General features: G+C 37.4%; 1 protein-coding gene and 1 long non-coding RNA gene across 7 annotated transcripts in view; one reads left to right on the top strand and one right to left on the bottom strand.

Moving 5' to 3' along the window:
• The window catches only part of CHD7 (chromodomain helicase DNA binding protein 7), a 131,151-nt gene that overhangs the window by 60,667 nt on the left and 58,360 nt on the right, over window positions 1-12,124 (top strand). The window lies entirely within an intron of this gene.
• Window positions 10,403-12,062, bottom strand: LOC147655435 (uncharacterized). Its single transcript, XR_015286334.1, has 2 exons — window positions 11,926-12,062; window positions 10,403-11,050 (listed from the first exon to the last, which is right to left on the bottom strand). It is a non-coding gene; the product is annotated as an uncharacterized LOC147655435 (long non-coding RNA).

Raw genomic sequence — 12,124 nt, 5'->3', positions numbered from 1 at the left:
TATTTTGTTGACTGTAGATTACCCAGTAAACCCAATAATGAATATCATTGAATCCCTTGTACCAGGTGGACTCTTCCTACAAACAGTGCCTCTCTTCATATCTTTGTAAAAATAGCTAAATGAGCTTTTTAAATAGCAGTTTTAATCATAATTAAAAAAAAAGATAAATTCACAAACCACTGATTTATTCATCATCTAGAGTCTCCTATAATGTGTATTCTTCATTTTACATATGAGTAAACCAGGACAGAGGGATAGGGAGTTGCCTGAGGCAAGAGTGATAGTGGGATTTGGGGCTTCTTTGTGTGTGTTATGCTGGGCTGTATTGCCCTGAAGCTGAAGCCAGTAGTTATCCAAGTAGGTGCTTTCTTGCAGTCATCGTTAAGCAGTTTTCAATAAGAAGGTCCATGGTAAGTCCTTTGCTGGAAACCCCTCTTAATAAGAAATGATTATGTAATTTAAAATAAATGGAAAAAATAACCCTAACAAAACCCAACAAAACAAAAGCCCATTGGGGGGCGGTGGGGTGGAAGTATCACAAGGAGTTGAGGTTGGTAGGAAGAAGTAACTTATCTTTCCTGATGTTCACTGCTTTCATCCCTCCTCATAGTCTTTCCCCTTTCTGTACTTAAGTTTTAAAGGTAATGAGAGCCTTGTCTTTGGAATAGTGTCATAGTCATTCAGATCTGATGTAATCTGGAAGTCTCATCCATCCTGTGAACTGCAAGAGGCAGCAGGTGTAGAGTAATTAGGGAAGAGTCATGATGTAGCTTAAAGATATTATTGTAGAAAGTCAAGCAATAGGGCATGAAATTAGTTTAGTAACAACAATTATTCTTTATTGTCTAGTATTTGAAATACTTAAATAATTTAGACTGTAATTTAAAAAAATAAAAATATGTTTATAATTTATGGTGTGTTTTCTTAGGGTTACAATGTACTTTAAGTAATCTTTTCAAGACAACATTGCATATTTGCTGTTTCATCTGCAGGCTGGCTCATTGGTCAGTGCCTGAAGAAAGGTTTTGAATTACTGCCAGACAAGAAGTTTAATACTGGATAAAAATGGGTTAGAAAAGTAATTCCAACTTATTTGAGACATCGAATAGAAGTAAAAGTGATGGTGGCAGTGGGATTTTGGAGTCTCTTTTTCTCTCATGATGTGGTACTTCTTTGTGATTAAGGAAATGGCATTTAGAATGCCAGATTATAGAGCTACAGTTTTAAATTATGAATCTCGTAGTACTAAGTGTGGTCACCTTTACTATGAGATTGAAACAGCAGCAATTAAACATTTTAAGATTTGGAGTAGACATAAACAGTAGAGACAGCTTGATTGAGATACTGTGGATATAATCTTATGGTATCAAAAAACATTTAGCAAATATGGTCTTTTCAGAGAAAATTCTGAGATGAGGCTCTTTTAATCAGAAGAAGTTAGCAAATGTAAAGATTAGAATCATTGAATAATTAAAAAAAATGGTTTAAAGTGGTTTAACTTGTGGTGTCTTAGTATTTTACAGTGTTCGAAATCCATGTGATCAGAGAATTCTGTGAGGTTTTCTTTTTTTTTAAAAAATAGGTACCAGGAAAGACTTGAGTACAAGTTGTAGTTTAGAAAAAGAAGGGCACCAGCACAAGTAGTGAATGAAAAGGATTTAATTTTTTGCCTGTGGATACTGTACAACTTCACCTTGCAGAGGGGAAAAAAGAGTATTGTATTTATTTGCCCAGTGGGGTCTCTTCCAGTCATCCAGATAAAATATTGTTCAAGTGAACATTTGCCAGCTCCAAACTGAAACTAAAGTGTGTTATCTGTGCTGGTAATGTTTCTCCTAATGCTTTCAGTTAATTTTTCTGAATCTGGTACACTCTTAACTGCAAGATATCTTGGTGAAATTACAAAAATACCTTATTGCAGAACATGGAAAAATTCAGAGTGCTCTATGATTTAATAAAAATACTTATGGATGGTATTGTGGAAGTATCTTGGGACTTCAGTGGGTCCTCCTTTCTATGGACAGGAGTAAAACTCTGGGTTTCTAGTCCTTTTCACATTGTTGAAATCTTTAGCATCAAGGGCCATTGCCCTTTCCTTGAACTATTAGACCATGCTATACATATTTATACCTTTGGGGAAAACTTGTTTGTTCTTTGACAAGGGTGGGCAGTGGGGGAAGTGATAAAGTTCTTAGTAAAGGCTCCCTATGAATTGCATCCTCTTTTCACCAGCCTTGTCATCTGATGCATGTTTGTCATTAAATTGTGATTGGTATATTTTTTATATGTCCAGGCTTCTTAAACATGGATGTTTAACAAGAAGCTGATGGTAGGGAGCTTTTAACACAAAAATTCTGGGCTTTTGTTTTCCTAAGTATATTAGGAAGGGATTAGGAAAATGACAGAGAAGTTACATCTATTCGTACTGTGTTGGAGCAAACATCATACACTAATAAATGTAATGGCTTAAAAATACATTTGAAAGAATTTTACTGGTGGTTGCTGTATCTTACTGTTTTATGAATGCTTGATGTTGTGCTCTTCAGTTGCTGAAAAGCAACTTGCTCATGTCTATGAGTGAAGGCTTCTTGGGCAGCTGTGGTCTCCAGGCTGTCTCTAAGAGATGGCTTTCTCAGAGGTGGCCCGTTGAAGACCCTTGCATTAGGGTCTCCTCAGAAGAGGGGTTAGAGATTGCCCTGGGGCAGATAATAGTGGTGAAACAGAGTGTGAGTTACGTCAGGAAGGCTTAAAGGACTGGCTCTGAGTGGTGTCTTTCTAAAGCTTCCCAATACTGGAAGACAAGCCCAGAAGAAAGGCCACTAAGGCATGCATACACAAGCAGGGCACCCAGAAGGTTGAGTTTGAAGACTTTCTGATACAGGCATGTTGTAAAAAAATGCAGAGGCGTGTAGTGGTGCCAAGTAATTACACTAGGGCAATATTCAGTTGTAGCCACATGGTTCCCATCTGCTCCTAGTGGATTTCCTTACAGTCTGTTGCAGAGTGGTCCTTTTGCAGGTATAACTTCCTCATTAAGGGAAGTGTAGGGATTGGCACTCACTAATCCACTTCTCCCTGGTGGCCAATGGGAGGACCTGGGGGAATGGTGTAAAGCCGTGTCAGGGGAGGTTTGGTTTGGATATTAGGAAAAAGGTTTTTCTCCAGAAGCGGTTGGGCACTGGAACAGGCTCTCTGGAGAAGTGGTCATAGCCCCAAGCCTGACAGAGAAGCATTTGGATGTTTTCAGGGACATGATGTGACTCTTGAGGTGTCCTGCACAGGGCCAGGTGTTGGACTTTGATGATCCTTGTGGGTCTCTTCCAACCCAGGATATGCTATGATTCTGTGATTCATTGTTAAAAAGCATTTGTATTGTCCTTACAAGTAATGGAATGGAGCTCACAAGATGTTCATCAGACAGGTGGATATTCCTGTCATTTGTATTTACTTGATCCTTAAGTGCTGCAGAGCAGGCAGGAGAGAAATGTTTCTTGGCCTGCAAGTCTTAAGCTTATTCTAATGAAAAAACTCGCCCCAAACATACTGCCCTTCTCTCTATAGTCTTCTCCCTTCCTTAGACTAAAGTAAACTTCTTTATTATAAATTACAAGAAGACAAAGTGTACTTTTTCTGAATTCAGATAAAGAATAGTTTATTAGAGGTTTGGCAAATCAAAAAAAGTATTGCTTCTGACTTAACACATACACCTTGTATTTTTAGTTTTTTAATAGTATGTATTTATCAAGTAAACATACAATATAGTATTTTATTACCCATCACCTTATATTTTTTACGTTTATAGCCTGTTAAATAAGTTCTCCTGTAATTCTTGGGTGTTAGAAGGGATGGGGGAAAAAAAAGTACCAGAATAGAAACTCTCTGGCTGTTGTGTGTTATGCTATTACTGCTACTCTTACTTGCAGCAGTGAAAGCACAGATGGAACTTTTTCAGTTGTCTGTGGTCAGAAGAACCAGGGCATGTAGCATGTATGCTTATCTTTGATTTTCTCTGTAGTCATGCCATTTACTGCATGTCACTGCGATTTAAATTTGATAACAGAAAGATTGTTGATATGAGTAGATATGATCTATTTAAGTTCTCAATTAAGGAAAATGGTTCTCTGAGCAACTTTAGTCTTCTGTAGAAACAACAAAGTTTTAGAGGACATTTATCACTTTTATTACTGTGGGCAGGCCCTAAGTGCTTAATGTATCAAGTCAGCCAGGTCTGTTCTGTTGCATTTTCTTTTTCTGGGTAGGGAACAGGGTGTGTAGTGGAAATCATAGTTGGTACCAGAGCATCATAAACTATAGTGATGGCAATGTGATGTAGGAACAGGTTACCCTTCATAGAGGATGGATGGGTCTCCATGCATTTGACGTTCAGTAGCTGAATGGAGACAATTCTGCTGGTGGACGCTGCATGTATAGGGCAGTACAGTTTTGTCTCTCCCATCAGGACCTTGGATTTCAAAGCATGTCTGTGCCCAAGAGAAGGAGGGTGCTTGCATTTGACTGTTTCGGAGGAACTGCTTAGCTTTCACAGTGAAGCAGGGGGGCTGTGGGGAACATGGAGGCAAGCCCAAGAGCAACAATTTAGCCTGTATATATCCTAAAATGTTAGGTTAGTCTTTTATAGTGCTAATTATTTATTAATAGCAGTTTAATTGTTACTGTTGTGGTTGAGTATGTGCAGATGTTTCCTCCCCTATATTCCCCCTTTACTGGAGAAGTTGAAGTATTGTGCTAGATTCTCTGGAGACTCTTTCATCCTGACACATTCTTACTTTATTGTGTGACTTCCCTATCTTGCCTGGTGATGAGCAGCCATTGCCTTATCTTAGAGGGGTTGGAAAAGACTGTTGGTAAATCTCCTGGATATTCTCTAATCCAGGAGATTCTCTAGTAAGCACTAGGTATCTTGATAGCTGTGCCTGGGAATAACTTCACAGACATAACTTCACAAAGAGAATACACACATTTTTAAATACAGATGTTACATGACAGAATCAAAGAACTGTTAAGGTTGAAAAAGACCTTTAAGATCCTTAAATCTGACCATCAACAACTTCTGCGGTAAAACATGTTGGCATGTTCTGGCATGTCTTCTGCTTGATAGTGGAGTGCACACAAAGTGAAGTTTCCTTTTACTGTGCCCATGCATGGAGGGCAGGCTTGAGGTGGACAAGCTGTCAACATGAACAATAAGCTTTTACCAGTAGAATTCAGTAATTCTAATTGTCTAAATAGTAAAACTAATTGTCCCACCCTTTCTATGTGTCTCCGCAGCTCAAGCTAGTAAAAACTTGCCAAAATCATGAGTCTTCAACCAGTCTACACAGTGGTGATGGAGAGTAAAGAGTCAGGCTGCTGTTGTGTAATATTGAGGACCTGCCCTGCTTGCATTAGGGGTAACCTTATACTGCTAAGTCAGTCTATATTGCAAAGTAATCTCTAGCAAAAAAACTATTAATAAAATGTTTGTTGACCATCCCATCACCAGTTACATACAGTCTTTTTGGTAGCTGTCACAATGTCTTACATGTAGAGACAGTTGAGAGCATGCATGCTTCGTTGCTGTAAGGGTGGCAATTGTCTGAGATTGCCTGACCAACACTGATTCTGATCAATTCTGATCAATGGACAGCAACCTAGGAGCTCTCTTATGGGACAAGTTAGTTGTTTCCTGAGCTGTGAACAAACTGTCAGCACTCATTGCACTGGCTGATATTCCATAGGCTCAGTAATGTGTCTCACTTTTTCTGTGAGCACAAAACAATGTATATGATTATGTAAAATTATAATGGGATGTTTGCTTTTTTGGATGGCCACATTAGTATAATTTGTCTTTTGTAATCTGTGTTTCTTCACAGAGTACATGACCAGTAAATAAATAATTCTATTATTGTGGCTGTGCTGAGACTCAATTAAGGAACTCTATTTTGCATAGCATGTTTTTATTCCTCCAAATACTGTAATTGGGTGATATTTTCAGCTCCACAAAATCAGAAATTGTAGTAGTTTTACAGTAGTAGTGGAGGGCACTAAGATTAGTTTTAATCACTTCCACTCCTCTGTTCAGATGCTGTTGGCATCAGAATTATGTATTTGTTTTTGTTCAAAGTTTTTAAAAAAACTTTGGATCAGCAAGTTATAACTTGTTTATAATTGTACTGTTTTTAACAGGTTTCCAGAAGCAGTAGCAGAGCAGGATGACGTAGAATAGTCTTAGATTATTCTGTTTTCTCCAAAGACTAGAGTAAGAAATAAAATGGTATTGCAGCAGCACTTTGCTAAAACATTAACTTTTTTCATGCACAGTAGTTTTGTCTTCCTGGAAAGGCATTAATAGAACGTCTGTTTTCTATACACTTTCATCTGTGTTCTGAAGAGGTATGTCAAGACGTTTAGATTCCTTTCAAGCCTATTTGCAAAATAGACTTTCATTCTCATGTGGTGTGATGTCTTTCCTTTTCCTGCAGAGATCACTGACAGTGCTTGTTGGTTTATAAATCCCAGTTGTCACTTTGGAACTACAATTTTCTTAAGAGGGTTTCTGAATTACTGAGATACGAGTTGTTTCTAAACAGAATCATATATCCTAAAATATTATAAGTTAAATATTAAGTATTTTCATATAGTACAGTAAAAGAAAAAAACACATCTTCAAGGTAGTAGTTTCTTGGAAAAGGGAAGTTATCCTCATTCACAGTAAAGGAAAAGAAGCTGATTGGTAAAACATATTTTTGAAACAATTATAGGTGTGAATGTAGTCCTGAGGATGTTTCTGGACTTCACCCACTATAGAAAAAATACTGAAGGTAGGTACTAGCATTTGGCTGGAGTTTTGGAGATGGTGTTGATTCCTGTTTACTCTGGAGTTTTTACTGCTATGTGAACTCTGCATATGGACAATGTCAGGAAAATATTTATGGACGTCTAGAAAGGGTGACACAGGCTTCAGACTGAGGGGGGCACTAAGAGAGGCCTAATGCTGAAAGTATTCATGAGACAAGTTGAGAATTGCAGGGACAAAGCAATGCACGATATGATGCAGAAACTTTCCAAATTAGTCAAGATGAGTAGTTCATTCTAAATAATCCAGAGGGAGTATGAATCCTGTGATTAACCTTTGAAAGGAAGAATCATGGAGCAATTTGGTTATGTGATAGCTTTTAACACCTTTTGGGCTGTCCCATCAGGAAGGATACAAATTCAAAATGAGTGATCTCTGTGGCACTAGGTAGAGTTGCTGCTGGAAGTATGCTGTAGTCTGTCTCCTGTGTTCAAAGAATTTGCACAGGTTGCTGTTTTATCTTCTCCAAAGTGAAGGTGATAATTGAAGAGGTTTGCAGTTGAGAATATTCTGCAATGGTATACCTAAAGTGAAATTATCCATTGAATGAAGATCATACCAAAGAGGTTTGTATTTTGAAGTCAGTGGGGACTGACTAAGCACTTGCTTTACTGTTAGACAACTTAGTAAACCAACGTTCAAGACAATTTAAATGAAGTGTTGTTGATGTTTTAGATCTTTATTTAAATATGGGAAAGACCATGGAATCTTTATTTAAATATGAAAAAGAGCAAATAATACCCACAATGGAAATGAAAGTCTAGTCATGGTAAAAAGGGGTTTTTTTTAATTGTTTGTTGTTTGGTGCTGATGTTTAAATTTCACAAAGTTAGCTGAGTCACATCACATACTTTGCTGCTCTTGCTTCATACTTTGTAAAGCTCAATATTGGCTCAAGTTGCTGCTCTGTTAGGGAAGTGACACTCAGCTGCTTTCAGTGCAGTTGATTGTGGTTCAGTCCTTGTTCAAGCAACAGACAGACTCTCCTCCTTAACCTCCCTCCCTGGCACTCACCCTCACTGGATTAATCTTACATTTTGTCCATCTTGCTACTTCATGTAACAGGCCTGGTTTGAGATATCTCTCTGTGCTTTGGGCTGGGGAGAATGAGCTTACACACTGAAAGTGTAAGCAGCTGTGAAACACAGGCAAATTGGTTTTAATTTTTCAAGTCTTGGTACCTGTTTGGAAGCTCAAAAATAGGTTTGAATTCCAGCAATTTCATAGTCTAGAAACAGACCATTCTATTTCTCTAGTAGTATTTTCATTTATTATTTCCTTGGGTGTTGTTGGGCTCTTACTGACAATGCTGTGTAGCCTGTTGTGCCACAAATTGTTTTAACACTTCGGAGTTCTTGAAGAATCTCTTGTTTTTCTCTAATAAGCTGTGATCTTTAGGAGTGTCCTGCATTGTGATATTGCATGTTAATAGCATTGATTAACTGTCGAGCAGTGGGAACTGATGAGAAAATGTCCATTGTAAAATTAAATGGAATTACTGAAGACTGTGCCATGCTGCTGGTTAGGGAGGTGACTAGCCCCAGTAGTCGCTGGTAGGAGTATTAATGTGAGCTCCAGGTTTTTTCACATGATTAAAACAGGCCATCTGTTCTTTGTTAAATGTTTACGAAAACAGCTTTTCTCTAAAAGATTTAAAGAGATGTGGGTCTAGTAAACACACCAATATTTTTGAGCACCTTTTTCACCTTATTTCAAATAATACCAAAAATAATTCTTCTGCAATATCAAATAGGATGAATATCTATTTGTGTTTAATCTCCACTGGTTTCTTTCCCATGGAAGATTAAATTCTGTACTAACATACTAAATTATGGCTTTGTTACTACTAAAAGCAGCAGGAGAAGCAATTTCTGTGAAGTATGCAGATAATTTTTTTTCAATCTTTTGATAAAAACTTGTAATATACATTTTTTTTAAAATTCTATAAATGGAAAATGGGGTTCTTTCATTAGAAATTGTGACCCTGTAACTAGAGCTAATCCTTTCTAGATTTAAAGAAGTAGAACTATTTGAAATAATTCCCTGTGGTAGGCTTAATCTAATATTTATAGTGAAAGCCTGTTGTTCTTCCTTTTCTCCCCACTTAAGAAAGAGCAGACAACTGGTTTGGAGTAAGAAAATGCATCTTTCAAGCTGCTTCCAGTCTCTTCTCAGTAGATTTGTGCTGCTCCTACACAGCTTCACACTAGGGAGCAATGTGGGGTTGTCAGTTAGGGATAAACGGTTTTAGCATATTGCAGAAGTACAGCCACAGACTTCCCAGAAAAATGAAAGTATTCACAGCTATTCCTTTGAAAGAGTGCTACAATTTAGAAAATAATGTATAAGTGAATTACAAAATGTGCCAAACTGCAGGGGAGTGGCGTGTGGCAAAAGTAATATATTTTCAAGTAACAGCAAATACAACCTACAAAACCTAATTAGGGCAGAATTGTCTTTTTGTAGCTTCAATGTTCCAGAGATTCTGAGTGATATGAACCAAAATCATAGTACTATTATGCTTGGTAATGCACATAACTTGATCCTTTAAATAAAAGGCTGTAAGTTTGAGATTTTTCAGTATTTATTTCAGGCATAATGTTTTAGTCTAATGTACAGTCTTCAGTTGTTTTAGAGCCTGAGAATGACTCTTGTGCATAAGGTTTCTGAAAAGTAAGAATCTGAAATTTTACAGGTACTACAGTACGGAAACAATCACTGCCATTCTCAGGGCCTTGCCTTCTGCCCAGATCTGACACTGAAACTGCAAATGTCAAGTCATGAAGGGCTGACACTGCTGTTCTGGAGATTTGGAAAGCTTTGATTTCAGATTTGCTTATGACTCTGCTGAAAGTTGTTGTTCAGACTTAAACAAAATCAACCTACTACTGTTACAAAGGCAGCAAGGATTCATTGTTTTGAATATTGAAACATTTATAAAATATAGTATTGATTTCAGTGATGGTCATACCACTAATGAAATTGCAATGTTGAAAATTTTGTAAAATTAAATTTACATGGTACTACTGGATTTCTTGTGGTTTTTAATACTTGTTGGTTTGGCTGTTTCATATGCATAAGAGGAAGAAAAATAAAACTACTGATTTTGACCTGTTCTAGAAAGTTGTGCCTTATACATAAGCTTCTAGGTATTTATAAAAGTCTCTCTTATTATGGCAAACAAATAATGTAGTGTCAAATTCAAAGAACTTGCTCAATGCAAAATTTACAAATAATGGAAAGAAAACCCTGGAGTTCTTATATGTTATATACAGCAGGTGAGCAGTATTTCAAAACAGGATTGGAGATGGTAGAGGACAGCTCTGTGAAAAAGCTGGTGAAACTTGCACTTGAAATTTCTGCAAAATGTAGGATGCATGAGACACGAAATAGCAGATAATGCAGAAATATATTGACTATTTTGCAAAAATACAGGTTAAAAGTACTGCTCTGAAAACTCAGGGATAAGAAGTACTTATAGATGATCTCGGTAATCTTCCTGTATTTTCCTAGAAATAATGGTTAGTACAAGCACTTAACAGTCTGAGGTACAGAGAAGACAGTTTTATTCTGTGTCATATAACAAATCTGAGACACTTCAGTCAACCAAATTCACAACCAATCAGAACATTCTGAAAGATCTCCATTTTATGTGATGTGTAATTGGACTGCAGAACTCATTGTTACTTCTGACTTTCTGGGATAGCATTTTCTACAAAGATACCCAGTTTTTGTGAACTTTCCAGCATGGAGCTGTACATGCCTGTGGCGACTGCAGATTTCTAGAGCAGGTGTTGATTCATACTTCATGATGACTAACATCATGAGGGGGTCTTGAGGGTGGGGCTGATTGATACAGTGCTAGTGCAGTGAGTGCATTGGGTTTTCATTAGAGCTGGATTTCCACTGCAACTTAGACACAGTTGCACAAACAGGGATCTTAATAAACATGTGAAGGACAGAAACATGCAGAAGTCACCCTTGGAAGTTATTTGATAAGCCAAGAGACCCAGACCCAGTCTGTCACTCGCCTTCCCTCTTGTTCTGCCTGTTCCATGGAGAACTGTAGTGTGTAGCATGTACCATTCAGACCTCTCCCAGACAGCAGAAAAAGTTGTTATCTTAACTTCCTGACAGCCTTGCTCCTTTTGCTTCTGAGTATGTTAGTGTGTTCAGTGCACAGTGGGTTTGGTACTGTAAAGAAATAGCAGAAGTAGTTAGGACTGCACTGGTTCAGTTTGTTTATACTGAGAAAATAATATTTATGTATTTGGAAATATACACATGCATTCACTTCTCATCAAGAATTTTGTTTCCTAAATCTTTAGTGCATTTCTATTTAGATCTAGGTCATAAGAAGCTGATATATCTATGTGTGCCCATCAGTTCTTCTTACGCTCAGGGATTGGTTTTGTAGCCATTCATTTGCGCACTTGCCACCTGTCAGTAAGTGCCATTTGAAAAAAAATGGAGAAAGGGAAATGCAAAGAATATTACAGTTACACTGGTACTGCTTTCCACAGAAGTAAAATTCTTATTAGTTATAACCTTTTCTAATCCACAATTCAACAGATAAAACATATCAAATGGCTGTCCTTTGACACCATGATTAATGGGGAACTCATCCACCTAGAACCATCCTGACTTAATTTTTAGGGAACAGAAAAAGAGGCAAAACAGAGAGAGAAAGAGAGTAAGTAAAATGATCTGACCATATATGTGAGTGCAAGAAAGGCATCAGTATGTTGTCATGCTATTAGTTTTCTTCTAGAAGAGTAATCCTGTCATCCTGCATTTATAACCATCACAGACAGGGAGAAGCAGGTCAGAGCTCTGATATGCTGCAAAGTCATGGTAGAGCCTAGATATCTTTTGGCTGCAGACTCATGGATCTTTATGTAGAACAGAACCCTTGTGGTGAAAATGGTTGCCAATATATCCAATATATTTTATTCTAGGCATTTGTGTAATTATACATAGGTTTTCCTCTAGCTTGTAAGTTTGGTGTAAACCTGATATGCTATAGAGACTTTGAAATAGGATGTTTATGCAGGTTTGTAAGCACTTACTGTAGCTCTGTCCAATCTGGAGCAGGAACAAATCTGTTTCGAGTACAAGATGGAAGGAGTTGATCTTGGACAGAAAATGTAACTTTGTATTACATTTTCAAGTGGCTTAATCCTTCACTTGCTGATCAAAATACCTCCTGTCACAGATAAACCAATGTAAATTGCCTTAATTAATTTTTTATTAATACAGGCTGTGAAT

This window comes from Cyanistes caeruleus, chromosome 1 (genome assembly GCF_971803275.1).
Source record: "Cyanistes caeruleus chromosome 1, bCyaCae1.hap1.1, whole genome shotgun sequence".
In the NCBI taxonomy this organism is placed as follows: Eukaryota; Metazoa; Chordata; class Aves; order Passeriformes; family Paridae; genus Cyanistes; species Cyanistes caeruleus.
This window is presented reverse-complemented; position numbering and strand designations above follow the sequence as displayed.